This window comes from Numida meleagris, chromosome 1 (assembly GCF_002078875.1).
Source record: "Numida meleagris isolate 19003 breed g44 Domestic line chromosome 1, NumMel1.0, whole genome shotgun sequence".
Taxonomy (NCBI): domain Eukaryota; kingdom Metazoa; phylum Chordata; class Aves; order Galliformes; family Numididae; genus Numida; species Numida meleagris.
Genome location: NC_034409.1, coordinates 10,010,066 through 10,026,632, shown reverse-complemented (window position 1 = coordinate 10,026,632; position 16,567 = coordinate 10,010,066). Strand labels below are relative to the sequence as shown.

The 16,567-nt window shown below is 38.2% G+C and overlaps 1 protein-coding gene and 1 long non-coding RNA gene across 9 annotated transcripts in view; both read right to left on the bottom strand.

The window, feature by feature from the left end:
* The window catches only part of CACNA2D1 (calcium voltage-gated channel auxiliary subunit alpha2delta 1), a 361,729-nt gene that overhangs the window by 272,602 nt on the left and 72,560 nt on the right, over positions 1–16,567 (bottom strand). The gene's annotated exons all lie outside the window — the stretch shown is intronic.
* On the bottom strand, positions 9,481–11,317 carry LOC110392310. The gene is made up of 3 exons (XR_002434301.1): positions 10,978–11,317; positions 10,579–10,661; positions 9,481–9,755 (listed from the first exon to the last, which is right to left on the bottom strand). It is a non-coding gene; the product is annotated as an uncharacterized LOC110392310 (long non-coding RNA).

Genomic DNA, 16,567 nt, shown 5'->3' with positions numbered 1-16,567 from the left:
TTGTACTGAAGCCATGTTTAATTCTGCACAAAATGGTAACAGCCGTAAGTCTGCAGCCATAAAGTTCGCCTACAACACAGTAATGATTATATATGCAAATATGTATATTATGTCAATATACTGCATATACAGGAAGCCCTTTTATTAATATAAGAACAGTCAGAAGCCTAACATGCTTCATTGCAAGTTTAAAACCATGAAATCAAAAGTTAAAGCATCTTATAATAGTACCTTACAGCCCAGAGAAGTTGTGGATGCCCCATTCCCAGAGATGTTCAAGGCCGAGTTGGATGGGGCCTTAGGAAGCCTATCTGTTGGTTAAAAACCCTGCCCATGGTAGGAAGATTGAAACTAGATGATCCTTGAGGTCCCTTCCAACCCAAGCCATTCTATGATTCTTTTCTCCACTACCTCAGCTGTTGCCAGCTACAGTCTGGATTTAGACAAAAATAAGGTATCAAAAATTAGAAAATATACAGAAAAAACAGAAGACATAAAAATAATAATTGAGGATAAACTTACACCACTAGGATTTCTACTTTGTGGAGAAAAATAGACAAATATATGCTTAATAAAACCTTTTCCAGATTACAGCCTTAAATTTGAAGTTACTACTCCATACTTCCTCTACACACACATTTATACATGACATTTACTAAGTTTTAGTACTCATAAGGAGACCGCATTTAGATATGCTGCCATATTTTTCAAGCAGTCAAAACCCACAGAATGTTTCATTACATGAGAATCTCTTAGAAGTGCAACATGTCATGGACTGGTTCCTTGACTTTCATTCCCTTTTATTGCTCATGCAAGGAACAACCTCAGAATGTTCTTCAGTTATCACTTCACCTGGTATATAGCTAACCTGGCGGGGAGTCTGGCATGCCAGTGACGATGCTATGAAGAGAACACAGCTTGGAAACAGAGAGGAAGTGCCTGCTGGGAGTGCATGGTACACATGCCAGTATCTTCTACGTTGCTGAAGACTGATACTGTTTGAAAATACCTGAAAACATTCACCCCTAGGATTTCAACTCAATCTGCTTTTATCACCTTTGGAACAGGTAAACATGCTCCCCTAGCATTTTCTGTTCCTTCACATTAATTTTTTTAAAAGCCTACTTAAACACAAATACATCCTGACAGCTTCACAATACATGCAAACCCTTTAAAAAAATAAAAAAGAAAGCCAAAACAAACGTCAAGGGGGATTGCTCACTGCATGCTCAGCAACAAGAGCATTACAGCTGCCCACTCTTGCACCATCCTCCCAAACACATGCAGCAAAAACAAAATTAATGCTCCACAGTGCTCTGACTCAGAAAGGGTACTCAGGGAACAGCTACTGAATTTAGCAGCAGACACTGTCTGTTTAGTACTTTACAGTGGACTGAGCATTAATGAGTCACTGCTGCTGTAGCACAAACCAACGTGGAGACAACATAGTGAGCAAAGGAGAAGAAGTCTGGCTGTAACCAGTGTGCAAGAGAAAATTGAAACAGAAGGGTTATGTAAGGGTTTTCTATACAAGAGGGCAAGACCTAAAGCATAATACCATCATCACTGATCACTCTGTTTTTGGCAAGCACTCTCTGCTAACTCATTGCAGGAGGCAAAAAAAGCCCCTTCATAATGAAGCTGAAACCTGCTGGGATTTGTACCAGGTCACATCACTAAACATATTTGAAGAAAAACTCTCAAAACATAACCGTTGATGAATTTCAGATTTGTTAACTACAACTTTAAAAAAAAAATCACTTTTTTCCCTAGCAAAGTTAGAAGTGGATGTAATGAAGATGTTAATGGAGACATACAGAGGAAAAGATAATAGTTCCTCTCTCATATGGCCCACCCAGTGTTGTGCTGACCACATTACTAGGGGATAGGAACCCAGCCCTTCTTACCCTTCTTCATACTGCCTGCTTAAGGTAGTCCACCACATCACAGGAAATCTTTTTCTGTACTAATTCAGTATGGTACAAACCAACAACTTTGCATCTTTGGTCTGGAGTTAATTTCAAAATTCATTAAATCAAGAAGGTTATTTGCTATTATGGGGGGGTATTATGGACCCAGGTTCAAGGGAAAATACAAATTCTGTTGTTTTGTTCTACTGTTTAAAAGGAAAAAAAACACCTAATTACTTCATCACTTACTTGAACACTCAGCTTGTCACATGAAAACTAGCAATATATGAACAATTAGGTTTGCCATAATTATACCTGTCATATTTGCATAGAACAAAATTTATTGCCTAAGGGCAGTTTTAATTACAATCAAGTAGGGAGTGATTGAAGTTTTAATAAGAAATACCAAATTGAAAATAGATTAAATCCCCAAACAGATCTATTAAAAGAAAAAAAACCCTGTCTCAGGGTATACTGAATCTTAAGACTGGCAGAACTTCTTTAGTTATTAATAAATGAAAAGCTTGACATAGGCTAATGATATCACTGTTAAATAAACACAGATAAGGTGCTGAAAAGTCACAAAATGCATTTATTTCAGCCAAGGACAAGGAGAATTGGTTTAAAACTAGACGAGGGAATATTTATATATTTGGAGGAAATATTTTACTCAGAGGGTGGTGAGGCACTGGAACAGGCTGCCCAGAGAAGCTGTGGATGCCCCCATGACCATATTCATGGCCAGGTTGGATGGCCAAGGTCCTGATCTAGTGGGTAGCAACTGGATTGGAACTGGATGATCTTTAAGGCACCTTCCAACCCAAGCCATTCTATGGCTCCATGACAGACATCACCACCTGCACCTTTGACTCTACTATATTCAATTTTTTCAGTATTCAATATTTGACTCTATTATATTCAATACTTAACCTGTAACAGTGGCCTCTAAAGGATTTCTATTTCTGAGACCACTTACAAATTCATGTTGCTATTTTTAAATGATTCTTACAATTAATATTAAATGAAAGTGATACGGAAGCAATCCAATGCCGATCCTCTCTCTTGGGAACTGGTGCTCTGCATCTTCAACTGATGGTAATTTTGTTCGACAAAGAGCATTTCCACCAGCTCAAGAGAAGACTGCAGAAGAAACTGACTGCTTTTGTGCTTGCAAAATATTAACAGAGTTTTATAAATACAGTGTATAAGGTATCAAAGGCATACTTTCTAAAGGGAAAGAATACAAAAATATAAAATAAAGAGCCTAGAGCTTACTTAAATAGAACATAGACAAAAAACACTGACTTGAAAAAACTTTATTCACTGGCCTTGCTGACAAAGCTTCAGAGAATCCCCTTTTCTGAGCAAGGTGTCCCTAGGTAATTAGAAGTCTGACACTGGGGCATTTATCAGAACTGTGAGAGCAGCTACTTACCCTACAAATATGCATCTACAGAGATTAATTTAGAGGTACCCTGGCCAGTCCATATTGTGACCATCTGCCATATTTTACTGAAACATCTTGAAGAGTAAGGAAGATGATAATGATACTTAAATGTATACAGAGACCAACAAGAAAAAGATTTTACTCTCATCCAAGCGCTATGCAAGCAAAGATCCAAGCCTTTCTGTGTTGTCCTCTCTTTTGATTACATGAATCCTCCATTGGCTCAGCAATGGTTGAATGGAAGAACAACCAAGGAAGAATAATGTAATTCTATTCAGTCTAGCTTGTGATTAAGAAAGACTTCTCAGATTGAAGACACATTTGATCCCAGATCCTTAATTTTCTGGACAACAATTAGAGATATAGAATCTTATTCTAATATTAAAAAAAGTTACAAAAAAATGGCAGTAGGTCCCTCTCCCTCACAACACTAGGAACTGACGTGTAAATGCTTGCAGAGAGACCGCTGGGGAGCACTTTCACCTTCATGTGAGAAGTTAAATCCATATAAACAGTAAATCTGGTCCCTTTAGGAATCTAGCTGAAAAAACAGCAATTTGTATTCTCTAAGCAGATGCATGAAAGGGAGTGAAAAATGTTCCTGGACAGACGCCTGACTTTGAAGAAACTGTAGCTTCATCACATTAACACATCATAAAATCCTTGTTTCTTGAGGCTTCCCAATCAAAGGGAAACTTTTAATTCACCAAAAGAATTAACTTAAAAACAAGTGATGCACCTCAGCCTCTAGCGATTGATATGGCTTTTTACAGGTGAAGTTTACATTTGTTTATCAGCAAATTCACAATTGGATCACAGAAAGTTACAAGCTGCAATTTAGGCCTTCACAAAATAGCACAAAACAATATATTATGCTGCTTTCATTCAGCACGTCCCACTTTCTGAGCATTTCTGCAGAGACTTATGGTGTGAGGAGAGTGCTGGGTTTCTGGGGAAATATGCCTTCTGTATTAACAAGTGCATAAAAGGTCAATGTAGCAAAGAAAGTTGACAGGAACTGCCCGTAAGGAATGTGTTAGCATAGAAATTCCATTAGAAAGCACAAAAAGTGAGATAACGGTAGCAAGTGGACACCTTAAAATTGTAAAGAAGAAAAATCCAACAAAGATGCCAAGTGAACGTACTGCCTGAGTCTGCATTATGTTGCCAAGAAGACAGAAATACAGTATTTCTTCATAACTAGCTCCACAGCAAGTTATTTCAGAGGATTCAAGTCCTGATGATCTGACTCCTTTAAAGCTTACCTGGAAAAGCCCCAGATTTACCTGCATTCTTTCTCAAGGCTCCTAATTAGCCACACTCCTGAAATACTGCCACAGAAAATGCTACCAAAATGCTGGAGGAAAAACTCAAACGTTCCTGGAAGCAATCCATTACATTACTGAACTCAAACTTTTATTCAGTCTTACAGTGCATTTCAGGATACCATGTTTAAAAAGCATTATAATCATGTTATAGATGGATAGCATAACACTCAGAAAACAAAATGCTAAACTGAGAGGGGAAAAAAAAAAAGGATCACTGGTTGAAAGGAAAGACAATTTCACTACTCACTGTTGAACATTAGACTATGCAATTACACAGCCAGCAACCAACTCAAATGTGTGCAGTTTTGTTTTTAACTGGCGCAAGGAACAAGGCTCTATGATGGGCTTACAATCAGAATCTGATGTCCTTTCTGCAATTTAATGGGTCCTCACTGCAGCAAGAGTGCTACTGAAGTTGATAGCTAGTGGGATGTATATGCACAAATTTCATAAGCCAAATAAGGTATTTTTTAATTTAATCTTACTCCGGCTCCACAGTGACAATTTATTGTGTTCAGCTAAATCTTACTAAAAATTTGACCAAGAAAAAGATGGAAAAAAAAAACTGAAAAAGACAGTTTCATTCCTGCAATGTATTCATCAGGGAGAGAAATGAAATAAATATAACTATACTTTTCTTCCGAATAAGCTTTTTAATATATATATTTCTTTCTTTTAATTAAGAAAAAAATGTCAGAATGTTGTGATTTATTGTTGATTTTTCTTATTGAGAATTGTTTGTTTGAAAACTTACACATATCTGAGACTTTTGCCATCACCTTCTGATCTTAGGTCTGTGAAAGAACTATGTTTGAAAAGGAATGAGGGAAAACATGCTGGAAGATGAATATCCTGTTACCAGTCATATTCTAGAGGATGACCTGGAGCATAATGCCATCAGCCAAGATTGGTAGAAGATCCTTGTGCATGGTATCTAAGGTTCTTCTGTTCCAAATATTTACATAAAATGATTAATAGGATGGAAGTAACTGCTATAGAACAGTTATTAATTATCTGTAAAATGGCTTTTCAAAGAGAGACTAGAAGAGCCGGGACTCCTTTTGGAATGCATACAAGCTGACAGCAGATTTGGCTGAGGTTATCTACCAAATGCCAAAAGTGTCATATAACAAATCTGGCAATACTGGACTAGGCAGCACTCACTGAAACCAGTCAGAGATCAATTTACGGCAAATAGGAGAAAACACTTTTTTACCCAACAAATAGTGAGCTCTTGGAGTGACTTACTGCAAGATGTAGTGGAGGCAGATAGTACAGGCAAATTTCTGGATAAGCTCACCAATAGATACAGAAGGGAACATGCAGAGATGTGTTCTTTAAAATTTCTAATTCAAATATTGTAAATACTAGGTGATTACATGCATAATGGACCAAAGACAACACAAGACTTGTATGCTCTCTTCACTTAGCATCTTTCCACATCAGTGTCAGGACAGAAGATTGACTATCTAGGCTACCTGGACCCATGGCATTTCATGTGCTCTTATCCCATAAGCTAACCCCTAGCTTCAGTGATAACTCCAAACAGAAAACTGAAAACTTGCTATTTTGCTAGGGGAACAATTTTTCTGCAGATCTTTTAACTAGCGATAAATGTAACTTTCAGGTTTAAATAGCAGGAGACCAGTATGACTCACTTCAATGAATAAATTCAATCATTTCTCTCATACACTTAAACTGTACCAAGTATCACCAACTCCATTCAATGAAAAGAAAGCCTTCCTGAACCTGTGGTTTCTCGTGTCCATATACAGAAGAAAAACATGTGAAAACACAGAAAACAGAGGACATGTCAGGAACTCCTACTGTTCCTGATAAAATCTTGCCTTGAGAGGTCTTTTATTTCCAACATTATACACTGATTATCAGAGTGAATATTGCTATGAGAACAGGACATTGAAATTTTAAGCCCGGAGGCCCAAAAGTCCACAATGATTTTGCACACAACCATTAGGCAGGGCTCCATTCACCTCCATTTGTGTTTTTAATCTGTGCTCTGAAATGCAAATGAAACTCAATTACTCTCAAATGTTTTGAGAATATATTAAAACTCTTATAGAAAGTGGTCCAATTCAGAAAAATACTTGTTTATTTACATTTTGTGGTTGGGTTAGGTTTTGGTTTTTTTGTTGTTTTTTTTTTTTTTTTTTTTAAGATGGGAATTAAAAATATCTCTAAAACACATTCCTCTTGCCATTTGGAATATATATTTTTTTAATGTTACTTGTATTACTAATGCATTCTGTCCACTACAGCAAAGTTATGACATGTGGCTAGTGGTCTTTGTTACGCTGACCATTAAGGCTGTTGGTGGTACAGAAAGCAGCATTTCTTACAAGCCATCATTGGTTAAGGAAACCCAGAGAAACACTACGCATCAGCTGGATTATGGTATAAGAGCTCCTTTATAGAAACCCTTCCTATGTTTATTGTACAACTATGATACAAAGTAGTATGGGCTAAAATGAGCTCAAACACAATGCATTCTTGAGAGCTGAATGTAATATTCACAGAATCACAGAACCATAGGGGTTGGAAGGGACCTCTGGAGATCACCTAAGTCCAACAACCTTTCTAAACCAAGTTTCCTAGAGTAGGATCCAGAGGAAAACATCCAGGGAGGTTTTGAATATCACCAGAGAAGGAGACGCCACAGCCTCCCTGGGCAGCTTGTTCCAGTGTTCTAACAGAATGGAATCTGGAGATATATTGAGGAGTATACAGATTTCACAGCACGCTTAGAAAATGAGGAATGATTGCTTGAACCCAGTTAATCTGGGAAGCATTTACAAAATAAGGTGATTGAATAATTGAATATAAGTTAGCGTGATGCTTTAGCAAGGCAGTCTAATTTGAACTTCTAATATGCAGACCAGGGAAAAAGAAAGGAGAAGGGTACAAAGCATTGCTCTGAGATAAACAGTGGAGTTGTACGTACAGTCAGGTATCAATGCTCTCAAAGAAAAGATACTGAAAGACAAGAGATCAGGTGGGGAAGAATCCCAAATTATCCAAGGCCTGTGATAAAAGGCCTCACAAAGACAGAGTTAAGGCTCAGACTCTGGTATCCTACACTATACAGCTACAGTACCATCTGTGTGTAAATTTCTGTGCAAATTCAGACCACTGAAGTCACCACTTACATTTGGTTCTTCAAAGTTGTTTAACAGCGCTTTCAGAAAATAAGTGGAGCTTTCACTTTACAGAGGATTTTAAAACTGTAAAACTCAATTTTGTTGTGATGAAAAAGTAAATTCAGTTACCGGGGGAAAGACTGGAAGCCTTCATAGGGCTGGTTAAATAGCATCAGGGTATAGCAGCCAACACTTGTAATGCCCAATACCTCTTACATTCATGTTCAGCCTGTTTAGTCAGACAACATATGCCAGACAAATCTGAGCAAAACAAATAGCATGAAATATCTTTTTTGTTGTTGCAAGATGTGTTTTTACCATGGAAGACCATTCTGCTTTAATATTTTCAATTAGCTACCAGGAAAAACTGTCTTAATAAATTTTTCAACATTCTTCATTTTGGGGAGATGATCTGAGCACTTCTATTCAGATCAAGAAATAAACAAGAAAAGTTGCCTTTGTCTACCAGACAGAAGCAAATAAAAGGAAAACAGAAATATCTTCAGAAGAACGTCATGGTTTCACCCTCATGGGTAGCTACACTCCATCACAACTGCTCTCGCTTCCCCTCCTTGAAGGAAGATAGGGAGAAAGTACAATGGAAAGAGTACTCAGGGTTTAAGATACAGATGAGGAGATGTCTCAACAATTAATGTCACAGGCAAAACAAATTCAATGTATGGATAGTAATGGAATTTACTTCCTATTACTAACAAGCAAGAGCAGTGAGGAACTAAAAGCAAACTAAAGACAACCTTCTACTCATCCACTCTCTTCTACCTGAGCGGTGCAGATGGGAGCTGCAGTCCATAACACTTTGTCTCTGCTGTTCCTTCATGGTGACACTCTGCCCCTGCACCAGCATGGAGTCCCTCCCACAGGATGCCATCCTTCCTGAACTGATCCCATGTGGGTTTCCTACAGGCCACAGCTCTCAAATAGGGCCATATACCATATACACTGCTCCAGCACTGTCCCCTTGGGCAGAAGCTACCCAGCCCTCCTGCCCCACCACAGGCTCCTCTCCACAGACTGCAGCTCCAGCAGGGTTATCCATGGGCTGTGCCTCCTTCAGGCCACATCCACTTCTACACAGGGGGCTGCTCCATGTGGTGCCCTGCAGCCTGCTCCACCATGGAGCTATCTTGGGCTGCAGGGAGCTTATGCTCCATGCCTGGAGCAACCTCTTGGGGGTTGCAGGGCTGCTTCTCTCTTATTTCTCACTTCCATCTCCCAAGTGCTGCTGCACAGCAGTTTTTCCTTTCTTAAACTTGCTCTCCCATCGGCACACTCAGCATTGCTCCTGGCTCAGCCCTGGAAGCAGCAAGTCCCTTTTGGAGCTGGCTCTCATCTGACAAGGGGCAGCGCTGGGCTCTGCTCACAGAAGCCACCCCAACCACTTAAACTTTTCCACAAAAGCCCAATGCAAAGCAGAAGCTATCTGAAGGTAAGCCTCAGCTAAGCAGGGTAGCAGTGCCCTGTAGGCAAAGCCAAGAAGAGAAACAGAGGTTTGGGTTGCATTCTTTTGTTTTAAAACTGTGCTCCTGAAGCTGAAAAAGTATCGAAGCAAAAGGAAATCAGAACAACTCTGGAGCAAAATTTCACCTTCTCACAGCTGTTAGAATAACCCCCCAGCTCAGGCTAATACGAACTGTAATGAAGCTAGGCACCTGTAGAACACCTTTCTCAAACGAAATTTGAGTATCTATAAATCTAGACAAAGAAAACTCACTTGTGTAACACACACACACACAAAGAATTCCCAACAGAGTTTGAACAACAGCAACAACATAACCTCTAGCAAATTAGCCATGGACATTTATTTTATAAAGGAATTGGCTCCAACGAATAAATGAAGCGGACTGAATAGAAAAGAAATGCTGCAGCAATCATCGCTCCTGTTTTCTCTGCGTACCTAATGGGAAAGCAACAAAGAAGCTATCGTATCACTGACAATCTACTGTGCAAGGAGAAAGAAGTTCAACTGTGAAGTTGAACATACAATAATATGATTAGCTGCAAGCTCTTTATAGCTTTCATTATCTCAGTCACTCCTAGAAACTCTAACTGCAATACAGTGCTAGCAGGACAGAGATTCAGCAGGTGTCTCTCTAAGCTAGCGTACTAGATGCCACTTCAGCATTCTATACAGTTCTGGTCTTCAAAAATCAAAACGATGACTCATGGCTATCTACGGGAAGTGTGAGGAATGACCTCTCTTTATCTGTCAACGGGAATACAAGATCTGCAGCAGCCAGAGCAACTAAACCATGGAAAGTAAAAACACTGAAACGGGCAATATCTGTAAGAACTTTCATCTCAAGCCTTTTGATTTATTTCTCCAGACTTTTATGATGCCTTGCAAGTTATGTGAGTTATGTGAATCTATCCTCTGAGGCATAATGTTGTATCTATAGAACCTGGATTTCAGTTAATAAAACAAGACTCAAGGCAAGATAAGTAAAAACAAATTCATATATCTGACAAGTGGACAAGCTGACAAATGTTTGACTTCATAAGTGTCACATATCACTAGCTGTCATTCCAAACCATAATTTTTTCTGCTTCAGCAACTACAACTGACTTTCAAAATAGACTACATTAACATCTGGAGATTTAATGTAAGGTTGATACAGGCTGACTCCGTATTATAGTCCAGAAAAGCCTTTTTCCCCAGTGTGAACATTTTCCAGGCAAATCCAGTTTTAAAAGAACTGCAGTACTACTTTTAAACTCACCTGCAAAGTTTCTGTCATGCCTGAAGCTACTATTTCTATTATTTGGAGCAGCTCTAGTCATGGACCGAACTCTAGATGTAATGCTGCAAAAAGGAGATGACAATGTCTATTCTGAATACTCGCATGAAGTATTCAGAAATAAAGTTCAGACATTTCCCATCTTGGTGAATTACTCAGTATAGACAAAATTGATGGAGATATAAAAAGTAGACTTATAAACAGAGCTACAGTCCTAACTCTGTAATTCTACCAAATAAATACATAATGGAAAAACATAAAGAACAGAAAAACTCCCAGTCCTTTTTAAAGTGGACAGCTACTCTGTCCAAGAGTCTCAAAATGCAATATAACACGCTCATTTAAGTTTCCCAATTCTACTGCGAGATGCTGAAGGCTTACTGGAGAGGGGCAGGAAAATACGAAGAATCTGGATACACCTTAACAGCTGCGTTCACAGTTACCTAAACTAGAACTCCTCGTTCCCAGTCATAGTGGTGCAACTTGGACATATCCCAATATCACATAAAGGGAACCTGTCTCCTAGCACACAATCTATGCCTCAGTTTCCATGGAAACTCACTTTCCTCAGTTTTCAGAAGAAACTAAGGCATAAAAGCTAGAACGAAGATATCTGATTGAGATGTCTGAAGAAATCTGGACAATAATGTGCATCCTAGCTTGTATCACAAATAACACTGCCAGCAGGAGCAAGGAAATGATCTTCCCTCCCTACTTAGCACTGCTGAGGCTGCACCTCAAGTACTGTGCTCAGTTTCAGGCTCCTCACTACAAGAAAAACACCGAGGCCCTGAAGAGTGTTCAGAGAAGGGCAACAAAGCTGTGAGTGGTCTGGAGCACAAGTCTTATGGGGAATGGCTAAAGGAGCAGGGACTGTTCAGTCTGGAGAAGACAAGGCTCAGGGGAGAGCTCCTCACTCTCTACCACTGCCTGAAGGGGGCTGTGGAAGGTTGAGGTCAGCCTCTTCTCCCACATAACTAGCATTAGGATTAAAGGGGATGGTCTCAAGTTGTCCCAGGAGAGATTTAAGTTGGACAGTAGGAAAAACTTCTCCAAAAGAGTGGTCAGGCATTGGAATGGGCTGCCCAGGGTGCTAGTGGAGTCACCATCCCTGGAGGCGTTCAAGAAGCTTTTAGATGTTTTAATGAGGGACAGTGTTTAGTGGGAAATGTTGGTGATAGGTAAACAGTTGGACTGGATGATCTTGGAGGTCTTTTTCAACCTTGGTGATTCTACCATTCTGGGAAGCAGGAAACAGGACATTTTGATGTTGTTTCCAAGACTTTCCACAGCACAGGCTTGCAAATTCTGCTTGGAGCTGTTCTTTAGTCATTATTTTCTCTTAACTTTAAGTATGTTCAGTATGTAAGCATGCTCTTCAGATGAAAAAATAACAAAAATGAGCCAGAAAGTAAGAGTGCAGATTTTCCTTAGATAAAAGATTAGAGATGTTCCTCAATACCTAATGAGTAATAGGCTGCTCAGTTGTGTAAATGGTTACAAAAAAAACCACACTGCACCTTAGGTGTAGCAGGCAGCATTGCATCAAACATTACCTTAAGTTTTATTTTATTTGCCCACAACCCAAAGGATAAGTGAAAAACAAAATCCCAAAACAGCCTTCTGCAAAACACTTTTTTCCAAGTATACCCTTCTATAAAACACAATTCATATTCAAATTTTAGAACTTTTGTTTATAAAGCATGACAACAAAAATCAAGATCTTTTAAAATCTTAGGCTTACTACAGTATTTTGCATGAGTAGTAAAGAAGTGTATAGAGTCAGTTTTGTAACTTCATGTTACAAAGGTTTTAAATGTCAGTGAGAGAATATTTGTAACTCCTTAAATCATATTTTATAAGTATATTACCCATTCATGCACTCCATTCAGTATTTCTACCTATATTCATAAAATACTTTGTGTACACCCCTCTTCCTTCATTGCAATTTGATAGAAAAGTCCTCATGTTCTTTTCATTGCAACTTTCTCTTCTGTGGTTCACATTTTGTAGAAGCCTCCAACTAGCAAGTATCTATGAGTTCGTATCAGGGTTTTCTCTTTTCTTTGTCCACTATATGCCTATTTCAACCATCTTTAAAGCTGCTCCCAAGCATAATTTAACATGAAGAACAATAGAATTTCTTTCCTTACAGAGTTACAAGTCACCACTGTCCAAATTTCCCTTATGATCTCCTCATATGTAAAACAGGTATGAAATCACAAAGCTTTTCCAAGTTACTCAAGCCTTTCTGAGTAACGCACAGTAGTTTTACCTTTCACAGAGAGTTTGAGCACAAAGGTACATGAAAACATGAATAATTTAGTATGTAAGTGTTATTTTTTATTTAAATGTGCTCTTGCAACTTAAGGGAAGCCAACATATTATTAGAACAGTTATCATTTATACTTGCTTATTATAACTTTGCCCAAAGACTGTTTGTGTAGCATGCCTAGGGGAAGTCATGGCACCCCTGGGATGTACTAGTGTCTGAACAATGACACCGCTGATAACCTTCACTGGCCCCTTTCTCATGGCATTACTGGAGGATGTATGATCCTCTTCCCAACTCTTTTCAGAATTCAGAACTTAATTAACAATTTGAGTCGTGTTAGCCTCAACAGTAAAACCCTCTGCGCAGACATTAGTAACAGTTCCATTCAACTCCACTCCTGATTTCACAGAGAATGTGACCCTGGAGATTTAAGATAACAAGTTTCAGATAAAATGATTCAGCTTCAGATATGAAGTTTACAAAATACATGCATAAGAGTAGTCCTTGAAAAAAAAAAAAAGAAGAAAAATACATATGGAAGGTGAAGAAATTCTTTTAATAGGCAGTATTGACTCAGATTCAGGAAATAACAAACAGGCATCACATGCATAAAAACCTTCCTAAAAATAGGAAGGTTTAAAATCAGGAGTCACTGAAAGCTCATATATAAATCCAGGATAACTGCAAATAGAAAAGCCAGTACAAGTTACTGAGCTATAAGCAGCTCTTAAGGTGATAGCACAAGGGAAACCAGCGTAAAATGATCTAGAATTAAAAATCACGTAGAATGAGTCAGAGAGATCTGCCTAGGGCTGAGATTAATAAAAGAGTATTTCTCCCCTTAAGTAATGTTTTTTAGGCTTTTTCTTCTAAATTGTAAATTGGACTAAGCCCCTAGGTACATGAATATACATAAATGCATTTCTTAAAGAAACAATAACAACTCCTCAGAACAGCTAACCTTGATAATGGTTGAGAAGAATATCTGAATCAGAAATCAGAAGCTAAATCAAACAGTGAAAATAGCACTGAAAGGGTTAATCAACATTGACACACTCTTATTAATTTGAGACATAATACTCATTTCTAAATGCATGATTGAACATAGCTGGAAAGACAATCTGAAGCAAATGATTTTGTCAATTTTATTTTTGAATGTATGTAAATATTTAAATTAAAAAACAGCAGCAACAACAAAAATAAAGTGGGGAGAGGGGAGGCTACGAAAGCACAGTAGATTATCACAGAGAGAATTAGGACATAAAAGTAAACAAAATTCACAAAACATTGCGGCAAAGCAAACACTGGGAATCTGATAGCATCTGTAAGTCAGCTAGTCCTTCTTGAAGGAGAGTAAAGTTTCAACAGATCATTTCAATCAGTTTGCTGCAAGAAGTATTTTTATATGTGTTGCAATCACGTAGTTAATGTTTGTAGATTCTGGTGGTTCACAGTCAAAAAAGTCAAAAATTGTAGAGGTGTTCCAATACTAAAAAGCAGCAGTACTGATTAGAATGTAAAGGATGGCAAACCAAATGCAGTTCTGGGAAGCAGAGGAAGGAAAAGACATTGCCATCATTGGAGGGTGAATTTCACTCTGCATTGATACAGGTGTCACACAGAAGTCTTGCTGGTATGCACATAAACACTGTGTACATCCTGAAATGATGGCACATAGCTAAAAATAGTAAGTGTCATACATTCGCTGCAGCACTGGCAGTAATGCCAACCCCAAGCATTAAAGACATTGTGAGTCACATCCTCCAAACTAATAAAATTGATTTTAAACTCATAAGTCTTTAGCCACTAGTACATCTGGAGGACTTTAATTTGCCTTCAGGATGCATTGACTTAATTGTTTAAAATTATCTGAGAATTTCTAAAAAAATTTTTTTGAAAAATAAAGAGAGATAGAATGTTCCTTCAGACCACCTTTTTCTCTAATTTAATCTTTTACTTCACAGAACTGAATCATACTACTCTCCTCGAAAAGCGATCAAGAGCTTGCCTAAAATGAGGTGGGACACCCTCCTTCACCTACATTCACAGAAGAGCTGCTCTAGAATCTTCTCTAAAGTAAGAATGATATACATACTTCATTTTCTCAGGGCTTTATGATAAAAGCACTACACACATGCAAAAACCCCTACAAGAATCCTGAATCTATGGAAAGCATTAAGAGTTGGCTGTGATAACTCAGACACAACAGACATACATGAATTCATGGAAAATGGAAGAAAAAATGATGTATTCTGCAGTAACAATACAAAGTCCACAGAGTGCTACATAAATGTAGCTAATGAGTTAAGAGAGGAAAGCAAACAAAAATGTCATCTTTATTTTACATCTATTTGACTGAAGCACAGAGAAGTTTTTACCAGATAACACTGATTTATATCACATGTTTGGGAAGCTAGGGGAAATACATGAATAAACTCCTGATAAGCAGAAAAAGCAGAAAATGCATACCTCCTGTGGTACCTATGCACAAACAACTGACTAAGCAAACAACCTCTCATTTCTCTCATTGCCTGCAAGGTTAGTCCTCAGCATAGCATGCAGTAGCAATTTCACTCGCAGAGTGATTCTCCAGTTGAGTCAAACTGTACTGATAAAAGGGCTGCTAGGGTGGAACTCATTTCTCCCAGCTTTACACCTGCAGCATAGGCAGATAGATCCAGACACCTCTGATAAAGAAAGAGAAGTCCATACTTCCGGCTGTAGTTCATCCCATTTTAAAGGCTTACTGAGAATGTGTCAGGTCAATCCTGACTGAGAAGTGCCTGCTTTGTTCTGCTGAATAAAAAAGGGAGTTTAGGACAACCAGCAGAGTTTTAAAATCTACATCTACTCTGCAGATGTATAATGTTAGGTGAATTAATCCTTCTTTCTTCTCACTCTCACTTTAAATGTGATATCTGAACTCACCTGCAAGTCAAAGTGGACACACAATTCCTCAGGGAATCCCAACCTGTTATTCCATCCTCTAAGCCTATTCCTGATAGCTCTACTCTATTAAAAGAGTATTTATGAATTCATCCAGATTCCACATGCATGTTTGGTCATTACCTTCTGAAAATGAAACTGAACTTTTATAGGATTCATACTTTTTGTGAATATGAGTCAAAAAAGCATATCCAGGCTTGGTGCCTTCCATGATAGACCAGAAAGGGCCTACTGGCCAAAGCACCTTTAAGAAACAGCTGCTGTGTATATAAATAAAGAATCAAAAGATTACTAAACAGCATGGTCTTCACACTGGCAGTTCAGGATTCACTTTGCCAGTACATGATTGAAATACAGAAAAAAATCATCAATTCAGGAATAGAATAGGTTTGAACATAAATCCAATTTAGACACAGCTACATTTGTTGAAGGAGAAGAATTAGCTGCTACTATCAAGGAGTGAAAGATGAAAAAGATGAAGAGACCAAATATCAACAGATTTATTTGGCAGTAATACCAAAATTAACATTATAACTTCAAAGATATCATTGTATTTAAATGCGTTTTTAAAAGAAAGGTTGTTTCCTCAAGATCATCACTGACTGTAGAGTGCAGTGATCTTTAAACCACAAACATTCATGTGCATCACCTAGAGGAATATTCTCCAGTGTCTTCATAGCTTGATTTGTTACTTGGCCATAGTTCCTAATCTGTCAGTCAATATTATAAGCATCTGCACTATGCCAACTA